Source organism: Enhydra lutris, unplaced genomic scaffold (genome assembly GCF_002288905.1).
Source record: "Enhydra lutris kenyoni isolate GAN:26980312 unplaced genomic scaffold, ASM228890v2 scaffoldscaffold1, whole genome shotgun sequence".
Taxonomy (NCBI): domain Eukaryota; kingdom Metazoa; phylum Chordata; class Mammalia; order Carnivora; family Mustelidae; genus Enhydra; species Enhydra lutris.
In genome coordinates, this window is record NW_019154085.1 from 57,074,780 (window position 1) to 57,101,201 (window position 26,422).

Genomic DNA, 26,422 nt, shown 5'->3' on the forward strand with positions numbered 1-26,422 from the left:
GAAAGAGCACCCTTAATGCTTTTTCACCCTCCACTGAGAAAAGAAATTTGACTTTCTCATATATACCAAATCAGGTACCACTTATTTATATTGCTATATGGCTGGAAGTCATAAACTCTTTCTAAAGATTTTTTTTGTAGCATTAAGCATCACTGTTCAGATAGGGATATCTAGTCCCTACTATGCTTCAAAAAGCATAATGGAAAATCTCTGTAGAGTGAAAATTTTTCATGAGGCCCTTCTCCCAAAGCGATCACACCATTCTTTCTATATTCCAAAAACATGATATATATATATAGCTATGATGGGACCAACCACATCTATAATGATGGGTTTGCATATCTGTTTTTTCACTAGACCTTAAAATCCTAAAGAAAAAACTAGAAACAGTATATTTTCCATCTCTGGAAATTTACTAAGTAATTCAAAAGGCACAATGTAATATTTAGAGTCAAGGAATAATGTATATCCATGAATTTCTCTTTAAGATGATGGAAACTTCTTAATTCTGATAGCAATGGTATGTATAATTTAAGAATAAGAAAACAGAATACCTCCAAAGATATAAATCACAACGAATTTATAATATTGTTTTAAAGCCATCAATGTACTAGACATGGCTTCCTCCTTAAAAGCCTCCAACAAGAGAAAAGTTGAATATGGAACATTTTCAAATTAAACATGAGATGAAGGAAAATAAAATTAACTAACAACCATAAAAACTTCCAGAGACTTCTTTTCACATTAGAAAAATTTCTAACCAGATTTAATGACATCTGCCTACCTCTACTCCCCAGTTTACAATATCCTAGCCGCAGCACTGTGATTCTTATTTCCTCAGATCCTTACATGGCTGGCTCCTTTTGGTGATGGTTTCTCAATATGAGTGTCGCCCCTCACAGAGGTCTTCCCCAACTTTTATATGTATACTGCCCTCAATTCTACCCTGCCTCATATGTGCTATCATATTTTCCTTAGTTTTCCCCCTCCTTAGGTGATTTATCAACTATTAAAAAATATTTTATATATTTATTTACTTCTGCTCTCTTACTAGAAAGTAAACTTGGTCAAAGTAAACAGAAGGAAATTTGTCATACTGACTACAATATCTACAATAGCTAGACAGTAGAAGCATATAAGTCAGTGTTTCATAAATATTTGTTAAATAGATGAATAAATGAATGAATGTGAAGCATATAATATACTGATTGAATGAATGAATGGCTCACAATTCCTTTCTAGGGAATAGTTTCTCAGGGAGAATCTTGAGTACATCATTGACTTTAGAGAAGTATGAATTTGAATCGCAGTTACACAAATTACTAATTATGTCAACTTGGAACAGTTACTTAGTATCAGTAAGTTTAAGATGAAATGATACTTGGAAACTGTCTGGCACAAAATTAGCCTTCATTGTTAATTTTTCCTTAGAGGACAGGAGTTGAAAGTGGAAGAAATCATAGGAAGAGATCAATATATTTTTGTTCTAATGGTCACTATTGAGCATCATGGGTTTGCCTGTTTACTGAGGAGCAGTAAGTCACAAGCAGAGCTAAAAAATTTTAATTTGACCATGACTGCACTTGGAATAAGTAAAATCACATCCCTCAAACATAGTTGGCATTTTGTTATCATCAGCTGAAATAATAATGAATAATTTTAGGTCACAGAAATTTCAAGCTTATAATTTATTGGCTATTTTTTAAACTTGTATTTATAAGAAATGTAGTAGTCAGGATATTAGATCAAGACATTCCTGAATTATGATCCTAGTTCTACCTCCTCATCACTGTATGAACTTAGGTGAGTTGCTCAACCTCGGTAAGCCTCTTGATCACTGTATGACCTCAGGGTGAGTTGCTCAGCCTCCGTAAGCCTCAATTGAAATTGGGTTGTTGACAATTCAAACTTTAATTTATACTTCAAACATTTCTCATTGCTTTTAAGATAAAGGGGGGGGCACCTTATCTTATTCTACAATGCCCTTTATCTATTGGTTGTTAATCTCAAACCAAAATCCTTGTTTTCAGTACTCTCTAGCTACATTGACCTTTTATTTTTTTTCCTTCAAAGCACTATGTTCCCTATCTATTTACCTATGTAGTTATCTTTATCCGAGTTTTTCTAGTTCTTCATATGGCTCTTCATTACTGTCTATGTCTTTTCATTTCAGCCTTAAGAACTCCTTTAATCATTTCTCGTAAGGCAGGTCTACTAGCAACAAATTCCCAGTCTTAAATATGCTCAAAGAACTAACAAAGACCATGGACAAATAACAAAAGGAAACCAGGAAAATAATGTATGAACAAAATGAGAATGTCAATAAAGACAAAGAAATTATAAAGAGGAACCAAACAAAAATGCTGGAGTTAAAAGGTGCAATAAGTGAAATGAAAAAGTCACTAGATGGGTTCAAAGCGGATTAAATACAGCAGAAAGAACCAACAGACTTGAAGATGGGTCAATTCCCATTATCTAGGCTAAGGAACAGAAAGAAAAAAGTATGGAGAAGTGAAGAGATATATTGGGGTGTCTCAAAAGGAGAAGAGAAAAAGGGGCAGAAAAAATATTCAAAGAAATAATGGCTGAAAACCTCCCAAATTTGGGAAATAACATGAATCTACACATCCAAAGAAATCAATGCATTCCAAAAGGATAAGCACAGAGAGAATCACACTGAGACACAGTCAAGCAGTTGAAAGACAAAGACAAAAATAGAACCTTGAAAGCATCAAGAGAGAAGCAACTCATCATTTACAAGGACTCCTCAATAAAATTAATAGCCAATTTGTCATCAGAAAGCATGGAAGGCAGAGGCAGTGAGGTGACGTATTTAAAGTGCTAAAAGAAAAACAATTATCAACCAAGGATTCTCTATCTGGCAAAACTCTATGTTGAAAATAAGGGAGAAATTAAAACATTCCCAAATAAATGAAGTCAATGAGATAAATATTAATAGCACCATAGCAAAAAAGTAGTATAGTAAAGATACAAGTCAAACTGAATGGGCTTTAACTCTGAACTTCATTTATTAATAACAATGTAACTCTGAGTAAATCTTTTAACCTCTCTATAGCTTGTTTCCTCTCTATAAAATAAGGATAATAACAATACTGCCCTGAAGTTAGAAGGACAAAAGAAGTTAAAATAATAAACTCATAAAAGGGTGCCTGCCACATAATTAAGCACTCATCTGCTGACTATCATCATCATCATCATTTTTATAGAAGTTCTAGAAATATCAGTTTTTATTCCCTTCAAGTATCCATATTTCTGTAAAAGGAACACAATATTGAGAAAATATGACAAAATAGTGAATTTTTTATAGAATTGTGTATTCATAAAATCACAAGTTATATTTTATGTCTAATAAATGGTATTGAACTAAAAGTTCTGTCACCCCTTTAAGCAGAGACCAAGTTTTAAAAAAGTGATTGGTGAAAGCAGTTTTTTTTCTCAAGCCTCTGACATAGATGCTTATGTCTTTAGGTATAGACCTGTGCTTTTAACCTTAAACAGCTCAACACTTCTATCATAGCTACAATGCTTTCTAACATAATTCTTTAATATTAAATATTGAATCAGTATACACATTTCTTTGTCTTGTAATATTTTTAAACTATTTGCGTTTAGACTCAAATATGACATAGACATTAGAATAGGCTGGTATGTCCCTTAAGTCTCTTTTAATCTGTAACTGTTCTGACCACATGCCCATGCCATTAACATTTTTAGTTGAAGAAAATAGGTCTTCTGTCTTTTAGAATTTCCCAGGATGGACCTTCCTAATTTTATCCCCTGGTATCATTTAATACGTACCTCTATCATTATTTCTTCTAAATTAGTCTTGACCATGTTTAATAATTTTTATTTTGTTTTCATTTGGATGGACAGCTTCATAATGGTGGTGTGTACTTGTGTTAGCAAATACATGTCTTTCTTACATAAAACAGGAGTGATAAGTAAAGTTGTTAGGAAGAGTGAATGAATTTACAAATCAAATCCTTAGATTAGTACCTGGCACACAGCAAGCACCCCATAAACACTGGCTCTTATTACACAGCATGCAGTGATTTGATTATCAGACCAGATGAGAACTTTTGAAGAAGTAGTTAAAGATAACCAATATTTCTGGCTTCGGTGGCTGAGTGGATATTGATATCATTGACCAATATAGGAAATATAGAAAGAGGAAAAGGTTTCTGGGAAATGGGAAGAGAATGTGTTCAAGTTTAGACATGCTGAGTATAGTGCTATGGGATAGCAATGTACCAATGTCACATCTAGAACTGCAAACAAGGATTCTAAAATTTAAAAGACTGTGTACAGGAAAAAAGATAAAATGTTGAGAGGAAAGGGAGCTCAGTGAAGGTCAGAGTTGTCACAGAACACTACAAGACCACTCTTAGAATGAATTGACACTGGATAAAGAGGTAACAACATTTCAAGCAAAAGAAATGATGCATGGAAAAAGACACAGAATCATCACTCTATGTTCTGGTTGTAAGAATGTTCTAACTAGGGCCCCTTGGGTGGCTTAGTAGGTTGAGCATCTGACTCTGCTCAGGTCATGATCTCAGGGTCATGGAATTGAGCCCTGTGTCCGGCTCTCTGCTGAGCGGGAAGCCTGCTTGAGATTCTCTACCCATCTCCCTCTGCCCCTCCCTCCCTGAACTCTCTTTCCTCTCAGTCTCTCTCTCCCTAAAATAAATAAATAAATCTCTCCTTTAAAAAAAGAATGTTCTAGGGAAAAAAAAGAATGTTCTGACTAGAAAAAAGTCTGTGTGTTGGAAAGTTACATATATAGGACAAAGCTAACTGAATGGTTTTGAAATTTAGGAATAGGTAATTCAACCTGAGTAGGAAACTACTTAAGATATTTAGTAAGATAACTAAACTCCATGGTGTGGCAACATCATGCAAAAATCTATTATAACAGAATTAGAAAGTAGAAGACATGGATTTACAATATTACTCTAGAGGATTTAAAATTATGCCAGTTTTAATTCCACCTAAGCTAAAGAGAACCCTCTCTAGGCCCTGTGGCTCCAGGCAGTACCCCAAAAGTGGAAGATGGTGTCTTTAGTGACTTCCCATATTCCTTTCCATTCAATTCTTTTTTTTTTATTTAATTTTTTTCTTTTCAGTGTCTCCTTTTCCTTGAGAAACCAATGCTCTCACGCTGCCCTAACTACATAAAAATAAAACATTTTTGCAACAATGCACCATCTTGCTCCCTAAAGCCCTCTGGTTACATCTCCATATTCAGCTCTAGCCTGCCATGTAATCTTTCATTTTCCCCCTACTAACCTAAAGATCCTTTACCAATTTCAAGTAATTCATACAATATGGTAAGTGGTCAAAATCCTAGGGGATATTTAATTTAAAAAGAATTTGCTAACCTGTATGAATTTCAAATTGTTAAAGTGTATATTCTCTTTATGTTTTCTATGTATTTATCCATTCTGGTCATTATCACACTAAGACACACCTGCACATGACAGTTTATTGAATAAATTTCTGCTGTGCCACTATTGGATACAAAGCATTCAAACAGACTCTAAGAGAACTGTAAGAATGAATAAAATATAATCTATGCATTACTAGATGGTAAAGACTTTACAGTCTAACAGGTGAAGTAGCCAAACACAGAACTCATCTCATAAGGCAGATAAGAGCTTTATAAGAATGTTTCTGAAACTTATGTATACACCCTTACAAATGGAGAAAAAATGTCTTGTGAACACATGGGTAGACTGAAATTAATTATTATATTACTGAAATACATAGAAACGGTAAAACTATGGATAAGGATAAACTCTTTCTGCTATTAGATCTAATTCAACATACTACCAAAACATATTTACAAAGTTTGCACATAAAAGCTACAAAACTAGGAGTGCCTGGGTGGCCCAGTTGGTTAAGCATTCAACTCTTGATTTTGGCTCATATCATGATCTTAGGGTTGTGAGACTGAGCGCCCAGTCAGGCTCTGCACCGGGCATGGAGCCTACTTAAGATTCTCTCTCTCTTTCCCTCTGCCTGTACCCCCATCCCACCTGCACATGCTGTCCCCATCTCTCCCCACCCCCCCAAAAAGCCACAAAACTAACAGATTTCAAACTGGTACCATACAATGTTTTTGCTAAAATGAAAGATTGCTACTTCCCTATTATTTTCCAGTTACATTTGAGTTTGGCATGCCTATCTTATAATCTAGTGTTCCCTGGACAATTTAATATTGCCACCATTTCTTTCTACTCAAACTACTACAGAGCTTTAATTTAGTTCACTCTGATGTCATCTGGCCTTCACTTGGTACAAATGAACTACTCCTACATGTCAAATCTATTTTCGTTCTTTTCTTATTAGACTGACATAATTAAATACAATCATAAACCTGAAAGTTCATGGTAGTAATTGGTTATAAGGTAAGCATCCCAGGTGATAAAAGAATATCCTTGTAAATCATTGTAGCAAACCCTCTCTCAACAGAGAATGTACTCGGGTCCAAGGTAGTGTTGGAGAACACTGCTATGACAGAAATAACAAATACTTGAAAGGTAGAAATGATGGGGATATTAATTCCAGCTGTAAGGGGGATCCAGAAGTTTTACGGAAGAGGTAACATTTGAGGGGAACTGTGACATTTGAGTTTACTGTCAAGTGTGAAAGTTTTTCTAAAGTTTCCTTTCCATAAGTTCGACGCTAAAAATATGAAATATTTTTGTGACTTGAAATTTAATTTTGTTGTACATCATTCTCTTCTCTCACAGTTTCTAGAACACCAATGCAGACTTCCAAATGTTAGTCAAGGAGCAAATAAAATACAACTACAATCAGCAAAAACTGTTTCAGAGATGAGAGGAAGTTTGATATAGACTGAGCTATGGAATCATGAACTTTGATGAAAGGACTAGAATTAAAAAAAAACAACCCTGAAGTATTCAGTAATGGGGCAATAAAGAGACAAAAACCATGAATTTTGTGAATAAAAGTTAAGTAGTTTTTCCTGAGATGAAAGCAAATTGGAGAATAAAATTATAAATAAATAGATGGTACAATTTGCATGTGGAAAAGTTTACCGGCACTATCTTATATTATGATGGAAATATAGCTACTGATGTAATGTTTTAAAATGCACTTGAAAAAAATGCATTCACATAAGGACAGCATCAGGAATATTTGTATTAAACTTAAAAAAAAATTTTTATTTATTTGAGAGTGAGAGCACGTGAGGAGAGGGAAACAAATGGAGAGACTCCCCAGCAGATTCTGTGCTATACTAGACTCACTACTAATTACAGAAAAAAAAAAGAAACAAAACCAAAAACCACCAAACCAAAGTAGAAAACTTTCTTTTCTATTCTCTTATGCTTCTATAATTATTCCTAGACTATGTTAAGATTACTGCCTTTTTCTTTTCTTAAGCATATTTATTAAACAGTAGCTCATTTAGAATTTTTAGGTAAGAACTGATTTTGAAACCAAATGAGCCTGTAACATTGTATACTTCCAATTGTTCAAAGAAGTTTAGTTGGGTCTCTAAAGCATAGTATCATTTATATCTGCAGTCTCTCACTGAGAACACCATGCATGCTTTTAGCTCCATTAATGGTATAATGGTGCAACTTTTGCTGGAGAAGCTTTGGCGGTGGGGGGGTGGGGGTGTCTTTTTTTAAAGATTTTATTTATTTATTTGATAGAGAGAGAGATCACAAGTAGGCAGAGAGGCAAGCAGAGAGAGAGGGGGAAGCAGGCTCCCTGCTGAGCAGAGAGCCCAATGCGAGGCTCGATCCCAGGACCTTGAGACTGTGACCTGAGCTGAAGGCAGCGGCTTAACCCACTGAGCCACCCAGGTGCCTCTGGGGGTGGGGGGGAGGTATCTTTTATCCAAATATACACATCTGCTTTTGGTATTAAAAAAAAGTAGAAAAAAAAAGTCAGTGAATACATGGCAGACTTCTTCTGGAAATGGCTGATTTCTCTACTTTGCAAATAATGACTTATCTATCAGTAGAATACACTGGGAAAGATACTTTAACTTTTTTGAGTCTCAGTTTAGTCATCTGTAAACTGTAATAATAAAGGCTCAAATAGAAAGCACCTACCATTTTTTAAAAAATGAATAAAGAAACATTAGTTTTATACTTCCTTTCTCAACACTTATAGAAAATACATTTATTTTTAAAATATTTAATGGAAAAACCATGAAAAAATAAGAATAAAAATAAAGAAAAATATATATACATTATTAAATTAAATTTATGTATAATATTAAAGAACTCTCTGATAGGTACCTTTGCTAGGGTACTTACCAAACTTCTTGGTAAGTAAACTCCTACAAGATCTAAACCTTAGGCTCATTTATTTCCTCAAATTTTATATTTCAACAGCACCGGACCAAAATATTTTCATGTCCTGGAACATACGTTCTTTCCAAATCTATATACCTATTTCCTCTTTCTGGATTCTCTTCCTTTAAAAAATAAACAAAACTATTTTTATTTGAGCATAGTTGACACAAAATATTACATTAGTTTCAGGTGTACAACATAGTGATTCAACAAGTTTATATATTATGCGACGCTCACCACAAGTATAGTTACCATCTGTCACCATCAACACTATTATAACATCACTGTCTATATTTCTTATGCTGTGCCTTTCATTCCTGTGACTTATTCATTCCATAACTGGAAGCCTATGGCTCCCACTCCACTTCACACATTTTTCCCATCCCCCTACCTCTCTCCCCTCTGGCAACCATCAGTTTGTTCTCTGTATTTATAGGTCTGATATAGCTTTTTCTTTGTTTATTCATTTGTTTTGTTTTTTTCACATGAGTGTTTTAAACATAAGTGAAATCATATGGTATTTGTCTTTCTCAATCTGACTGACTTCATTTAGAATAATACCCTCTAGGTCTATCTATGTTGTCACAAATGGCATGATTACATCCTTTTTATGGTGGCATAATAGTCCTGGGTGTGTGTGTGTGTGTGTGTACTCCTCTTGGAAATGGCTGATTTCTCTACTTTGTGTATACATACACACACAGACACACACACACACATTTACCACATCTTCCTTACCATTCATCTATCAATGGACACTTAGGTTGTTTCCATATCTTGACTATTGTTAATAATGCTGCATTAACAAAGGGGTGCATATATCTTTTGGAATTAGTGTTTTCTTCCAATTCATACTTCAAAAATCTAGCCCAGATGTCATCCTTCTCTGTTAAGGTTTATTTAGTCTCCTTCCCTAGACACAGTGAATCATTCTCTTTCCTATTTTTCTCCTAAAATCCAACCTATGAAAGTTACAGCAGAGTTCAATGAAAGTAAATGAAATATAAACAAACCAAAGACATTTTAACAATGGCATATAATTTGTCAAATTATTTTGGTGTGTCAGGATTAGTTTTAGGCACAAGAGACAGAAAACCTGAAACCAGTGGTTTACAAAAAAATAAGTTTATCTCTTGTGAAAATGTCTATGCTACCTAAAGCAATCTACACATTTAATGCAATCCCTATCAAAATCCCATCCATTTTTTTCAAAGAAATGGGCCAAATAATCCTAAAATGTATATGGAACCAGAAAATACCTCGAATAGCCAAAGGAATATTGAAAAAAGATGGGGGGCCTGGGTGACTCAGTGGTTTAAAGCCTCTGCCTTCGGCTCAGGTCAGATCCCTGGAATCGAGCCCCAAGTCGGGCTCTCTGCTCCGCAGGGAGCCTGCTTCCTCCTCTCTCTCTCTGCCTGCCTCTCTGCCTACTTGTGATCTCTGTCAAATAAATAAAATCTTAAAAAAAAAAAAAAAAAGAAAGAAAGAAAGGAAGAAAAAAAGAAAGAAAAAGAAAGCCAAAGTTGGTGGCATCACAATTCTAGACTTCAAGCTCTATTACAAAGCTGTCATCACCAAGTCAATATGGTACTGGCACAAAAACAGACACATAGATCAATGGAGCAGAATAGAGAGCCCAGAAATAGACCCTCAACTCTATGGTCAACTAATCTTCGACAAAGCAGGAAAGAATGTCCAATGGAAAAAAGACAGCCTCTTCAACAAATGGTGTTGGGAAAATTGGTCAGCCACATACAGAAAAATGAAATTGGACCATTTCCTTACACCACACACGAAAATAGACTCAAAATGGATGAAGGACCTCAATTTGAGAAAGGAATCCATCAAAATCCTTGAGGAGAACACAGGCAGCAACCTCTTCGACCTCAGCCGCAGCAACTTCTTCCTAGGAACATCGCCAAAGGCAAGGGAAGCAAGGCCAAAAATGAACTATTGGGACTTCATCAAGATCAAAAGCCTTTGCACAGCAAAGGAAACAGTTAACAAAACCAAAAGACAACTGACAGAATGGGAAAAGATATTTGCAAAGGACGTATCAGATAAAGGGCAAGTATCCAAAATCTATAAAGAGCTTAGCAAACTCAACACCCAAAGAACAAAGAATCCAATCAAGAAATGGGCAGAGGACATGAACAGACATTTCTGCAAAGAAGACATCCAGATGGCCAATGGACACGTGAAAAAGTGCTCCACATCACTCAGCATCAGGGAAATAGAAATCAAAACCACAATGAGATACCACCTCACACCAGTCAGAATGGCTAAAATTAACAAGTCAGGAAATGACAGATGCTGGCGAGGATGCGGAGAAAGGGGAACCCTCCTACATTGTTGATGGGAATGCAAGCTGGTGCAACCACTCTGGAAAACAGCATGGAAGTTCCTCAAAAAGTTGAAAATAGGGCTACCCTATGACCCAGCAATTGCACTACTGGGTATTTACCCTAAAGATACAAATGTAGTGATCCGAAGGGGCACATGCACCCGAATGTTTATAGCAGCAATGTCCAAAATAGCCAAGCTATGGAAAGAATCTAGATGTCCATCAACAGATGAATGGATAAAGAAGATGTGGTATATATATATATATATATATATATATATAATGGAATACTATGCAGCCATCAAAAGAAATGAAATCTTGCCATTTGCAATGACATGGATGGAACTAGAGGGTATTATGCTTAGCGAAATAAGTCAATTGGAGAAAGACAACTATCATATGATCTCCCTGATATGAGGAAGTAGAGATGCAATGTGGGGAGCTTGGGAGGTAGGAAAAGAATAAATGAAACAAGATGGGGTTGGGTGGGAGACAAACCATAAGAGACTCTTAATCTCACAAAGCAAACTGAGGGTTGCCAGGGGGAGGGGGGTAGGGAGAGGGTGGGGGGGGTTACAGACATTGGCGAGGGTATGTGTTATGGTGACTGCTGTGAAGTCTGTAAACATGGTGATTCACAGACCTGTAACCCTGGGGCTAATATACATTATATGTTTATAAAAAAATGAAAAAATTATTTTAAAAAAGAAAAATGAAGAAAAAAACTAAACAAACAGAACATTTATGTAATCATTGTAAATAACTGACAAAACTAAGGGGCTGGGTTTTTTTTTTTTTGTTTTTTTTCATGCAGAAGTGTAAAAAGAACAAATTGGCAAAGCAGAAATAATAAAATTGGTTATTAAATTCACACACTATTGCATCCATTTCATTCAACAAACCCATTATTTGTGTTAGTGATACATCATAGATACTGAAAGAGATGTATAAAACAATAAATGCTTCTTTTGAGTTATACTCCTATAGAGAGTATTTAAATCAATAAATATGCTTATTTCTGAAAAAAAAAATAAGTTTATCTCTGTCATATCAAGGAAGTCCAGATGCAGGCACCAGTGTGGATATGGACAAGGTAACATCCTGAAGATATTAGAGACTTTCTCTTTTATTTCTTGCCCATTCTTGGTTTGGGGTTTCCACTCATTTCCAGTTACCATGTCCACATTTCAGCCAGTAAGGAAGAAGTGGGGAAAAAGAGGGAATGCAACCTTTCCCTTAAGTTGTATATAGTACTTCTGCTTATTTATCTCTAGCCAGACCCTAGTCCCATGATCACATCTAGATGCAAGGGAAGCTGGGAAATATTTTTACTCCAGGTATTGATATGCTAGGAAAGAATTAGTAGATGGGGAAAATCAACATTAAGGGACAACCATCAGTCACTATGACACTTGGGTTACATCTTCTCTGTGGTAGGTAGCCGACATTTTAAATTTGCTATCTACTTCCAATATTTCTAGTAGTGTGTACATTGTAAAGTTGTCTAATAATTCCTTCTAAATTTCAATTCTTAATCATTTTAAAGATTTATTTATTTATTTGACCCAGAGAGAATGAGAGAGAGAATGAGAGAGCACAAGCAGGGGAAGAGGCAGACAGAAAGGGAGAAGCAGACTCCCCATGGAGCAGGGAACCAGATTCAGGACTCAATCCCAGGACCCTGAGATCATGACCAGAGCTGAAGGCAGAGGCTTTAACCCACTGAGCCACTCAGGCGCCCCTTTTCTGCCTTTAAAACAAACAAACAAAACTTTATTTATTTGCTTTTAAGTGATCTCTGTGTCCAACGTGGTGGTTGAACTCAAGACCCCAAGATCAAAAGTTGCACACTCTACTGACTGAGCCACTCAGGGGACCCTAAATTTCAATTTTTAAGTGAAATATTTCTGTTGGTAGAGATGAGTCTCTATAAAATATAAGTAATATTTACACTAAAATTACAAAGGGTAAAAGGAATATTAATAAAACCAGAAAAGGCTTGGGGCACCTGGGTGGTTCAGTTATTAAGCATCCAATTCTTGATTTCAGCTCAGGTCACGATATCAGGGTTGTAAGATTGGCCCGCATCAGGCTCCACACTGGGCATGGAGCCTGCTTAAGATTCTCTCTCCCTGTCCCTCTGCCCATACCCCTGCTTGTGCACATATGTAAGTACTCTCTCTCTCTCTTTAAAAACAAAAACAGAACAAAGCAAAACAAAATGAGAAAAGGCCATTTTATTTTCAAACTTGCTCTGTAACATTATTAAAATATATAGTAAAAAGTTAAATCATAATATTAAAAGTATAGCTAATATAGTAATGAAATTACACACTAATAAACTGCGTGTAAGTGAAATTGCTTAAATATTCTCAAAGAAGACAAAGGATCTGGAAAGATTTGAGAAGAAAAAAAAATCTATGAGTTATTTTATAATACTTCCTATAAATGCTATTTAGAGATTTTTATTTACTTAATTAATTTATTTAATTTCCTAAAGGTTTTATTTATTTGAGAGAGAGAACAAGCAAGAAAGCACAAGCAGCGGGAGAGGAAGATAGAGAGGGAGAACCAAGCAACCCACTAAGCAGGGAGCCTGACATGGGGCTTGACCCCAGGACCCAATCCCAGGACCCAGGGATCATGACCTAAGCCAAAGGCAGATAATTTGACTGAGCCACCTAGACACCCCAATGCTGTTTAGAGATTTTTCATCAAGTAGATGCGATCACAAAACCATACTAAAAATTATGGTGGAATAAAGCAAAATCAGGTTAGGCTAAGATCTCACCCTATGTGACTTGAGAAAAGTAACTTTACAAGCGATGATATGACTACAATGAGTGGTCAAGAGAATTTAGTACGTATCAGCTATGCTTTATAAGCATGATGTCATTTAACTTTCACAGCACTCCTAGAGATATAAATATTATCTCTGCTTTAGAGAGGAAAAAATGGATCTTAGACTATGTAATGGACTTAAGATCACAACCCTTAAACAAAGGTTTTTCTGACCTCAGTTCATGTTCTTAACACGTATTACCTCCCTTTAAACTCTCTGGACCTTGATTTTCTCATCTGTTGTATAAGGGGAATGTAGCACAATCTGAACCATTCTAAAGTTCAGTCTAGCCTTTTAGGATCTTAATATTCTACTGAGGTCTGACTCTTTCCCTAAATAAAAGCACATTGTATCAAAAGATCTAATCAGCCTCCTTGCTGGAATTCATATATCGATTAAGTTATCATAAATATATGTAATGTAGGGGTGCCTGGGTGGCTCAGTGGTTTAAGCCTCTGCCTTCGGCTCAGGTCATGATCCCAGCGTCCTGGGATCGATCCCAGCGTCCTGGGATCGATCCCCGCATTGGGCTCTCTGCTCAGCGGGGAGCCTGCTACCCCCCCCCCAACTCTGCCTGCCTCTCTGCCAACTTGTGATCTCTGTCTGTCAAATAAATAAATAAAAAATCTTTAAAAATATATATATGTAATATAGAAAGTAGAAATTTATTTACTGAAAGTTATATACAAAAGGGCCACAATGTATGAATAAGGTAAATTTGGATGTTTGGGGTATATCCCTGACATTTACACCTGATTTCATCTCCCTTCATGTATGTGTGAAGGAGCTATATATAAAGTTAAGTAAGAGGGAAGAAAGTTGAAACGCATTATATTTAAATCTTGCATAGCAATCCTTTTAAATGTAAGTAACATCATTTTACAGGTGAAGATACTGAAGTACAAAGAGGTTGACTTGCTAACGGTCACATACCTGGTATAAGTGGCATCAATACTTGAACTCTCTCTAGTTCTTTTTAAAATAACGGCGTGGGGGTGGGCAGGGAACACCTCGGTGGCTCAGTCGGTTAAGTATCTGCCTTCAGCTCAGGTCGAGATCCCAGGGTCCTGGGATCCAGACCCACATTGGGTTCTCTGCTCAGCGGAGAGCCTGCATCTCCCCCTACCCCTGCATCTCCTCCTGCTGTCTCTCTCTCTCCCCCTATCTGTCAAATAAATAAATAAAATCTTTTAAAAATAACAAAAATTTAAAAATTAAAAATTAAAAGTTTTAAAAGATTTATTTATTTATTTTAGAAAAAGAGTGAGGAGGGGAAGGGCAGAGGAAGAGAGAGAGAATCTTGAGCTGACTCTCTGCTGAGCGTGGAGCCCAACAAGGGGCTGGACCCTGAGATCATGACTAGAACTAAAATCAAGAGTCAGATGCTTAACCGACTGAGACACCCAGAAGCCCCAAGCTCTCTATAGTTCTAAAACATACATTCTTTCCCATCCACCTTTCTTCCCATGGTTCACCTTTTGGATATTCATGCATTAATATCCTTATTTTAATTTTTATATAAAAAAACTAAAGATGCTAATTAATTGAGCTCTTTCTTGGGTATTTATGATTACCAGCAAACATTGGTTGAATGCTCATTTGCTTAGCACAGTGAAAAATAAATATTAAAATACATAAAATATAAGAAAATATATGTTACCAGTAACATAGGAATAATAAAAATTAAGCATTAACAAACTACTAGGGAAAGAGGATCATTTTCCATTAGGATGCTTAGGGAAGGCCTCAAAGAATGATTACATGTTGACAGGGTATTAGAGGAGAGTTCTGAGTTCATCAGAAAAAACTAAAAGCCTAAAATAGAAAAACGATATTTTACAGAGAGGAGCCTAATTGGCTAAGCTGTTAGAGCACTTACCTCTTGATCTTGGGGTTGTGAGTTTGATCCCCACATTGGGTATAGAGATTACTTAAAAATAAAATCTTAAAAAAAAAAAAAAGAATATTCTAAGGAAAGGCAATGACATGAAGGTAAGTATGGAACCAAAACGAATTTTTGATGTGGAGTATGTAGTCCATGTTGGGTAGAATGTAGGATTCTTGAACAATAGAATACTCAGCTGGGAAATATGTTACACCCAAATTGAGGAGGAGCTTGAATAACAAGTTAGACTATCTAGATTTGATCTTGGAAGAAATGGGAAGTCACTAAACATCTTCAAGTAAAAAAGTGAAAGAGTCAGAGCAATGCTTTGATAAGATTAAACTGAAGATGCATAGACTTCAAGAGAATTGATGATGGCCAGGAAGATGGGAGAGCAGTTAGAGATTTGAACACTTTTATGGATTATAACTTGGGAAAAATAGCAATCCTCCTGAGTTCTGAAAATTTCTAGGGCAAAACTATAAAAAATGTATATTATATAATACACAAAAACTCAATACAGCTTCAGCTCTGAAACAATCTATAATATCCTCCCCAGGCCTAGCTACAATATTCTACTCTTTCAGCTATTACTTTATCATCTCAATTTATCAGCTTATCTACTTCTGACTAGTCCTGTAACCTCCATTTCCTCTGAGCATATCAGCCCTTTCCTGGCCTCACTTTATTTTTGCCCCATGGTCAATGCTTGACCTATTCTCTCCACAGTCCCCTCAATGGGAATCAGTGTTGAAATCTACCCTCTTCTCTTGGCTCAAGGGGCTGAAGAAGGTCTCACAGACCTGATATTATTACAAATTAAGGGTTTTTACTATCAGTCACTTATGAATATCTCAAATGAATACTTCTTAGTCTTTACCTTACATTATATCAGATAATATTGGATACTACCTCTCTTACTGAAATTCTTGAATTTAGAACACTTGCAATTACATACTCTCTTAATGTTACCCTAAAAATGTACAGCGAGAGCCAGCATTTTCAAATTAAAAATCATTTTCATCCAATGCCAATGTTAACCTCCTTGATTGTAAAGTACTCAACACTAAACAGAAGGTTACTATAGAAATACATTAATATTTTGTTGTAAAATATTCAGGCAGGGCAATAAAGTTCTGATTAAGAAAAAAACGAACAAGCAAAGAGCTGCATTTCAGAGATAGCTAATGTGATGCCTTGGGAAAATGAATGAATATGCAATAAACATCTGAGCATATGTATACTTGATGATAAAACCCTTAAAAATACAATAAAAGTTCTCTCCAGCCTCCAAAAATGTCAAGCTTAAAAAAGTAGACCAGGTTTTTTTTAAGTTTTTTAGAAAAATGTTAAAACATAAATATAAATATTATGAGCTTATGTTTTGGATAATTACTGTTTATATAATTAATGAACAATTAGAACAGGATTAAAGAAACTGAGTAACTAATTTAAATTTATTTCTGTGTTATTTAAAAGAATTTTCCAAAAATGCTATTTTTTTACTATTTAGTAATTTTATAATAATGTGGATCAAGGCCTTGGATACAGTTTTTTCTTTAAGAAATGTTATTTCCTTATCCTTATATATTGTAGAAATTAATACTTTAAAATAAAGAGATGTATCAGTTACTTATGAGAACTATCTCTTTTCAACAACTCTCCATATTTGGAAGACTCTCTATAAATCATTTAAATATCAATGAAAAATTTAAGCAAGCTTAAGAATCCTTTTAAGGCTGTTTACAGTCTTTTCTTAATAAGTGATTACAATCTCAAGTAATTTTATCTTTGTAAATTTTTTCCTAATATGGAGTTACCTTAAATGTTCTGTTATTTTTTAGTAAAGACAAAAATTTTAAAAATAGGATGTTCAGATGATTCACACTGAAATACATTAATATAATTAAGCATATAATTTCAGTTATATATTAAAAGTAATTTTCATTTTAAATGTTTTTAAATCATTTAAAGCAATATTTTTGGTACTTAAAATACTAACTAGAAGTATGAGATATGGTTCATTGAAAATATAAACATTTAATTGCCTGTTGAAAGATAGAATAAAATTATAAATATTTTCCAACCCTATACTCATTCTGGAGAAAACATCCTTAAAAGATTAATTATCATTTTGTTCTTACTGTGATCAATGTGGTCAATCTTGGGACATCACTGTTGAGAAATCTGCAACAGGAAAACAGAAATAGCATTTAGCTGAATCATATTTGCGTAAGTAATTTCAGAAACTAAAATATTTGTTTAGAATTTTTGTCTTTCTTGATGCCATAAGTCAATCTAAAGTTGTCAGGAAAGTTAGAACTGATGTGACACAAATAAAGCATGAGGCACTGCAGGTTGTTGATGGGTCATTATTTATTATAGCATGACAGATTATGTTTTGCTTATAATCAGCAACATCCCATAATTAACATAACATAACATAACATATTAGTAAATAAGCTATAGGACTTTTTGGGTTGCTTTTTGATTTCAAATATTTACTAAGAAGAGAATCACAGTGTCTCAAATATACTACAAACAAGAGACAGGTCCTTTTTATAGATGACTTTTTCTCTGTGATCAGATTAGTAGTTCATCTTAAGGCTAGAATGTGATCAATTTATTATCAATTAATAGGAGAAATGGCCTTAGGCTCATCCTTATGAAGAGATACAAAACTAGTAAAGATTGAAAATATCACTGGGAAGGAACTATACACAATAAGCCCAAGGGAAGTTATAAGTTAAACTACTTCCTGAACTATGGAGAGCTTAGAGTTCTTACCCCTATAAAATCTAAGCTTTTTTGGAAATTTCTCAATTAACAAGGCATGACTTAAGGTAAGCTTTTAAATGTTTTATGTTAAAAACTGTCACAATATTATGGTGTTTTAATATTCATAATGGGCCTTCGTATATTATTTCATCAAATCCTTGTAACAATTCACGGAAATAGATGTTAGAGAGCTTACATGACTTGTCCAAGCATAGAGAACTGAGTTTTCCTTGGTTCCTTTTTTATCTCACACCTTTCAGCCATTCCATTCTGCCAACACACATTTTACCCTGTATTTCCAAAGACCTGCCTTCAAGTAGTTACTTTCTAGCATTATGTTCTCAACTTAAATCAATATAAAAAAGTCTTGTGGGGCACCTGGCTGGCTTGGTCAGTAGAACATTTGACTCTTAGTTTCATTTGACACTTAATTTCAGGATTTTGAGTCCAAGCCCCAGGCTGGGTGTGGACTCTACTTTAAACACACGCGCGCACACACGTGCACACACACACACACACACACACACACACACACACACACACTAAAAAGCCCTGTGATGATAAAATGTCAATACAAAAAGTCTTATGAAAGAAGCAATTATACTTTTTATAAAACTCTGTAATTCAAAAAGGTATTAAAGTTTTTTAAAATAGTTACATTCAAACAATATTTGTGACTGAATAAAAAAATAAAAATAAATGTTCCATTTTATTTTTTGAAAAAAATACAAGGTAATTAAGACTATATGTATAGCTAAAACTGCACACTATTTTTAAAGCTCTAAAGCTAATAGCATAAAAAACTAGTAAAGGCATTCCTTCATCATGGTAACAATTTTTACACATGGCTTACTGGGTACGTGCAAATGCATAAGAAAAAAACACATGAAATTAAAATGACACTAGATAAAGCCAGACAAATCTTAAAGCTTCTCATAAAAATCTTAAGTGGCTTTACAAGGAAAGGTAATTCTTTAAAATCATCTTGAAACTGGGAAATATATTCAAATTACACATATAAAAAGTAATATTACATTTTATGAAAACATAATTCAACTAATATATTGGTTATGTGCTATTTCTATACAAGTTACCATTTCAGTAAATATGCACAGGGAAAATCTCAACTATATTTATACTTAGAAAACACCTACCAGTGTTAAGCTGTGAGATAAATCAAGACATACAATTATATAAGCAATCTTTCAGTAATTAACATATAACTATCTTTATTTTTCCTCTTCTTCTGACCCAAAACAGAAAGTCTTTCCTTATGTAACTGGTTTTAACATACACCATAAAAGTCTCCACATACACAAAGTAAGGACACCTATCCCCACTTGGCTTATTGAAAAGAATCATAGGAATAAATGAGTAGAATATCTACTTTTTCTCACCTCACTCAATTTGAACATAGAAATATATGTTGCTTGGGGCACCTGGGTGGCTCAGTGGGTTAAGCCTCTGCCTTTGGTTCAGGTCATCGTCTCAGGGTCCTGGGATTGAGCCCTACATCGGGCTCTTTTCTGAGCAGGGAGCCTGCTTCCCTCTCTCCCTCTGCCTGCCTCTCTGCCTACTTGTAATCTCTATCTCTCTGTCAAATAAATAAATAAAAAATCTTAAAAAAAAATATGCTGCTTAACTCTAAAATTCATTTAAATAGTCATTAAATATTTAATCATTCATTTATATATCAGTTCAATGTTTTTGCTGTGTTTGTACTTTCCAAGGTGTAGTTATACAATAAAAAAATTTCCATTAAAAAATCTATTTCTATTACATAAGAAAAATAATCTCACAGGGGCACTGGGTGGTATGGTTGGTTGAGCAACTGACTCTTGGTTTCAGCTCAGGTTGTGGTCTCAGGATGGTGGGACAGAGCCATGTGACAGGACTGCAGAGTCTGTTGAAGTTTCTCACTCACCCTTTGCCCCTCCCACCCCTCACTCCACACAAACACGTGCTTGCGCTCTCTCTCTCCTTCTCTCTCAAATAAATAGATAAATCTTAAAAAAAAAAAAAGAAAGAAAGAAAGAAAGAGAGAGAGAAAGAAAAATAACCTCACAAATCAAATGCAACTTTAGGCTGTTTCGGTATCGGCAGTCCTAGACTGCAGACATTCTATCATTCTCTCTTTAAAGATTCACAACTAGGGATCCCTCGGTGACTCAGTTGGTTAAGCATCTGCCTTCCACTCAGGTCATGATCCCAGGATCGGGGGATCAAGTCCCAAATTTGGCTCCTTGCTCAGCAGGGAGCCTATTTCTCCCTCTGCCTGCTGCTCCCCCTGCTTGTGCACGCTCTCTCTCTCTCTCAATAAAGTCTTTTTTTTTTTTTTAAGATTTTATTTATTTATTTGACAGACAGAGATCACAAGTAGGCAGAGAGGCAGTCAGAGAGAGAGGAAGGGAAGCAGGCTCCCTGATGAGCAGACAGCCCGATGGGGGGCTCGATCCCAAGACCCTGGGATCATGACCTGAGCTGAAGGCAGAGGCTTTAACCCACTGAGCCACCCAGGTGCCCCAATAAAGTCTTTTTTTAAAAAAAGAAAAAAATAAAGATATTTTGGCATACATTTTTAAGGTTTAATAAAGACTTTTTAAAACTTTAAACATGCTTCTATCCTCATCTAGTTATTTCAAATCCTGACCATTAATATTTTTAATTAGAGAAATTATTTGATAGAAAAAAATTACTGAGTCTGATAAGCAATATTTCTTTTTTATAGGAGGGAAGTAGAAAATACCTGTAAATATTAGGAAACTACTGGGGAAACTGCTAAAATTGTGATCTATCACTAATGGAATGCTTTACCCAGTGCCATGCAATGGAACTTTCTGCAATAATGGGAATGTTCAGTCTCACCTGTCCAATACCTAGCCCACAGCCAAATGCTGCTTTGAGCACTTGTAATATTGTTTCTGTGACTAAGCAACTGACTTTTAAATGTTAATTAATTTTAGTTATTTTAATTTAGATTTAAATAGCCACTGGTAGATAGTGGGTACCATATTAGAACAACTAGGCAATTCTGACACCATACCAGGATTGAACTGTAAATGATTCTCCTATAAATTTGAAAATGTTTTTCTCTAATTTTTAGAAGTGGGAAAAAAAAAAAAAAAACACCTCAACTGTGTTGGATAGGCTATGTTCATTTCAGAAAAATTGCTCCAAATTTGAAAAGGAATTATCTTTGAATAACTTTCAAGTTAATGTTTGCTGGGAAAAAGAGATTTACTTTACCATGCTTAATGTGTCACAGGGCTTATATGGAAATAGTCGTGGGTTTTAGAGAACTGAGATCTAAACCTTTTGAGATTGATTGCATTTATATTGTCTGCTATTTAAAAGTTCCAGTTTGGGGCGCCTGGTCATGATCCCAGGGTCCTGGGATCGAGCCCCACATCAGGTTCCCTGCTCAGCAGGGAGCCTACTTCTCCCTCTCCCACTCCCCCTGCTTGTGTTCCCTCTCTCACTGTATCTCTCCCTGTCAAATAAATAAATAAAATCTTTAAAAAACAAATAAGCAAAAATAAATAAATAAATAAAAGTTTCAGTTTGCCTTAGGGGGCACCTGAGTGGCTCAGCCGGTTGAGTGTTGGACTCTTGGTTTCAGCTCATGGGTCATGAGACAGAGCCCTGCATCAGGCTCCATGCTCAGAAGAAGTCATCTTGAAGAATCTCTCCCTCTGCACCTCCTTCCACTCATGCACACTTTGTCTCTCTCTCAAATAAATAAATAAATCTTAAAAAATATAAAAGTTTCAATTTGCTTTACTTTGTGAGGCTGGATAGAACATGTACCATTATGACTAAAACATCAATAGAACATAGGGAAAAAAGAAGAAATTTATTTTGTTAACAACTCCGATAATCCTGATCCTTACGAGCCTCTTGCTATCAACTGTTTTCCCTTTCTTATTATATTTTAAGAAAAAAAGATGAGCAAGCTTTAATAGCAAGACAAAAGTTCTAACTAAGCATGTAATATGGTATATATGAAAAAACCCTGCTATTTCAGTCTAAAGTGGGTATAGAAATAGAAGACAGTATACCCAATTAATATAAGCTTTGTTAAGCAGCTTTCTCAAGTTGGAAAGGCACCAATCAATTTTGATACTTACTTTACATGCAAATAAAGCAATAGAAATCATTTCCCAACCTGTACAAACACTTGTATCTAGGCTAAAAGTTGTTTTTCTGATTTCATGGGGGAATATATCCAAGGTACAAAAGAAAAGGAAAACAGCCAGTGTTAATACATACGGGTTCCAATTCCAAGCAGTATTTTTGGTGCATCATACTCACTGAATGCCTTCTGTCCTCAGTTTCAACTGTCTAAGCAAGGTGTGTAGTAAAATATATGATGTGCTTCTTCCCTTAATGTTCACAGAGAACGTGAAGGTAGTAGTTACAATTATTCTAGCAACTGCACATTAAATCATGCTAACGGATGCTGAAATTAATAAAAAGGATGGAACCTCTTACCTCCTACTTTTAAAATTGACAACTGACTCACTGAAGGTGTTCATACAAGTTACAGAAATGAAAGAAACAAAGAGTCCTACAGATTCACCAATTCAAAGCCATCAATCTTTATTTTGACTGTTTATAATTTTTTATCAAAAAAAAAAAAAGCTCATCAATGCCTAAGTTTCATATGCTGCCACTATTTGGCTTTGAAGATCTCATCAGGCTTTCTGGTAGGGTAAGTAGGCCTCTAATTAAAAACCTGCTATTGATTAATTCAGTATCTCCTGTTAGAAATAATTAGAAGCCCACTATTTACACTAGAGAAACTCAGAGAGTTAGAAAGTGATGACTCTATAGCCTACTGACAGAAGTCTAGGAAAAAGCAAGTAACAGTTTCTCATTTTAAAACATCTAACTTGGGGTGCCTGCGTAGCTCAGTCGTTTAAGTATCCAACTCTTGATTTCAGCTCAGGTCGATGATCTCAGGGTCCTGGGACTGAGCCCCAGGTCAGGCTCCATGCTCAGCCAGGAGTCGGCTTTAGATTCTTTCTCTCTCTCTCTGCCCCTCTTCCTTCCTTGCTCTCTCTCTCTCTCTCTCTCTCTCCTTCCTTCCTTGCTCTCTCTCTTTCTCCCAAATAAATAAATCTTACAAAAATAATAAAAAATTAAATAGAACCTCTAACTTTGTTATATTGCAACCTAGAGCAAAGTGAGATTTCCCTTAGGAGAGCTTCCTTAAGTGTTACACAAAACCAAAAGGAAAAACAATAAAAGCATGTATAATCTCTTTAAAGCCTTAAAAAATGAATTACCAGGATTCTAACTTTTTGTCACCCCCTCCAAGCTTCTTACTACTCTCTTCAACTAAACAACTCACTGTCCATGCTACTACTTCAGTAAGACTAAATATAAACAAAGATCATTTAAAAAGCACTTCTTCTACGGTCAATGATTTCAAATTTCTTATAAAACAAATTACATTTCCATAAATTACTACAATGTATCAATAATTTCAGTATTCTTACTGTAAAAAAAAAAATCTTCTCCTCAAGACAAATCATATTCCTCATTTAAATGCTTGTCCTTATTGTTATGTATGATTGAAACTTCTCTAGAAAATTTATAATTCCCAAACGTTAACTCACAAAATTTTTAAACAACTAACATCAGTTTTATTGCATGAAGTGTAGCTAGAGGTCAAATGGTAACTTTGAAATTTTGCTAATAATAAAAACCATGCAAATAAACCACAACGGGCTATTAGACTTGGTGGGGCCATCTTTAAAAAATTTAAGTATATATAAGCTGCATGCTTTCCCCAACTTTACCACCCTATCCTTTCAACACTAATTAGCACTTCTCAAAATCTTTACTCACTGGTTCATAAGTTTCTGCTTTAAAGCCATGAATGGTCATCCAGGAGAGCAAGAAAGTGGGTAGCATTGCTAACCAGTGTTGAAACATTCTTGAGGTTAATATATACACAATATCTAAAAATGAACTAATCACTTGGGGGAAGTAACATAATGAAGAGCTTCATTTCAGAAAAATTATATGCTGTTTTGGCTTTACTTTTATTTTTCTAAATTCTTTAGGGAATTCAACTCAAATTGTAGCAACACAAAGAGGTAAAACCTTCAGGAATTAACTATTAACTAAGTTAAACACATTATCTGAATATAATTATGGGGAAATTTTAGTTTTTATCAAAATCAGAGTCCATCTTAGTCCTACCAATAATTTGCCACTTACAAGACTGCCTTAAAAAAACAACAAAAAAATCCTCACTTGAACAAGCCAACAATTAAGACAAACACATAAGCTCATAGTTTTAAGGCCTTCATGTCCCATAGCCAAGAGACTGAAATGAAACTATTCCAGTCCAAACCTTCAAATATCCAATTCACACTATGGCTATGAAGACTCATGAGGCAGTTAAACAATTTAACAAGATAAAGGTAAAAAAAAAAAAAAATTAGTTAGATCCAATAGCTAAACTTGCCATCACTAAACAAAACAAAACAAAACTAGGTTTCAGATAATATATATTTTCTTTTCTTCTATTAAAAGAACTTTACAATTAATATTCAATGAATATTAAGGGACTTTATAATTATTACTGGTATTTTTCCTTAGAGCCCTTGCATGATTTCATCATAAACAAGAAATCTGGTCTAACACTTACAATAATAAGTTGCATAACCCTGGTCCTCATTCAGAACTTTGGCATATATTCATTATATACCTTAGGCAATCTCTTAGAACTTCAGTTTGCCATACCATAATTATCTACTTTACACGGAGGTTATGAAGTTTAGTTAATTACACTCATAAAATTTTAGTGGTACACAGATGAAAGAGAGGTGTAAGGCATTGATATAATTAATTGCTTCATACTTAGTGAAAAAAATGCAACTTACAAACATTTAACAGCAACGATCTGGATGAATCTTAAAGACACTACACTAAATGAAATACACTGGTACTACAGACTGAATGGTTGTGTCTGCCCCGCTGCCCATAATTCCAATGCTGAAATCCAGAGTGTGATGACACCTGAAGGTGGGGATTTGGGGGGTGATTGGATCATGAGAGCAGAACCCTCCTGAATGGATTTAGTGCCGTTATAAAATAAGATACCCCAGAGAACTTTCTTGTCCTTTCCACCATGTGAAGTTACAGCAAAAAGACAGCCATATGTGAATCAGGAAGTAGGGCCTAACCACACACCAAATCTGTCCACACCTTATCTTGGACTTCCCAGCCTCCGAAATGGTAAGAAATAAACTTCTACTCTTTACAAGCCACCAGATCTATGGTATTTTGTTACAGTAGTCCAAACAGGACTAAGACAGCCAGTACAATAGGACAAACACAATATGATCCTTAACATGTTGTGATGCGAGGTACTTACATGAGAGTTACATGAATAGTCAAATTCATAAAACAGTAAGTACAATGATGATTTGCCAGGGGCTGGAGAAGGAGAGAATGGGAATTTATTATTTAATGGGTACAGAGTTTCAATTTTGGAAGATGAAAAAGTTCTGAAATGGCTACACAACAATGTAAACGTATTTTTAATACCACAGAACTATATACTCAAAAGTGCTTAAAATGTTGAATTTAATGTTATGTATATTTTACCACAATAATAAAAAAATTAACAAATGAAAATCTTATATAAATCACAAACCAATCTTAAGTTTTCCTTCACTAATACACACTTTTATTAAAACATTAATCAAATCAGGGCACCTGGGTGGCTCAGTGGGTTAAGCCTCTGCCTTCGGCTCAGGTCATCATCTCAGGGTCCTGGGATGGAGCCCTGCATCGTGCTCTCTGCTCGGCAGGGAGCCTGCTTCCCCCCTCTCTCTGCCTGTCTTTCCACCTACTTGTGATCTCTCTCTCTGTGTCAAATAAATAAATGAAATCTTTAAAAAAAATTAATCAAATCAAGTGATTCATTTGTTCATTCATTCAGCAACTATCAAGAGTATTCTATATGGCAGGCACTGTACTAGACATGGAAATATGCAGCGAAAAATAAAAAGTCTCTGTCTTCACAGAACCTATGCAGAAATCGTGGAGACCTATAAAACAACAAAAAAGTACAAAAATTATATCCTTTCTCATAGTGACTGGTACTACAATGAAGGGTAAGGAGATGGGAGTGATGGCAAGAAAGGCCTCTCTGAGAAGATTACTGCCCAGAGATCAGAAAGAAGTGAGAACAAATG

At 35.2% G+C, this 26,422-nt stretch overlaps 1 protein-coding gene across 6 annotated transcripts in view; it reads right to left on the reverse strand.

Annotated features, from left to right (window-relative positions):
• The window catches only part of LOC111143279 (bromodomain adjacent to zinc finger domain 2B), a 313,123-nt gene that overhangs the window by 218,235 nt on the left and 68,466 nt on the right, over positions 1-26,422 (reverse strand). For all 6 annotated transcript variants that reach the window (XM_022496948.1, XM_022496939.1, XM_022496956.1 and 3 more), the window contains exon 2: positions 17,573-17,615. The gene's annotated coding sequence lies outside the window, so the exon portion shown is untranslated. The remainder of the gene's footprint in view (positions 1-17,572; positions 17,616-26,422) is intronic.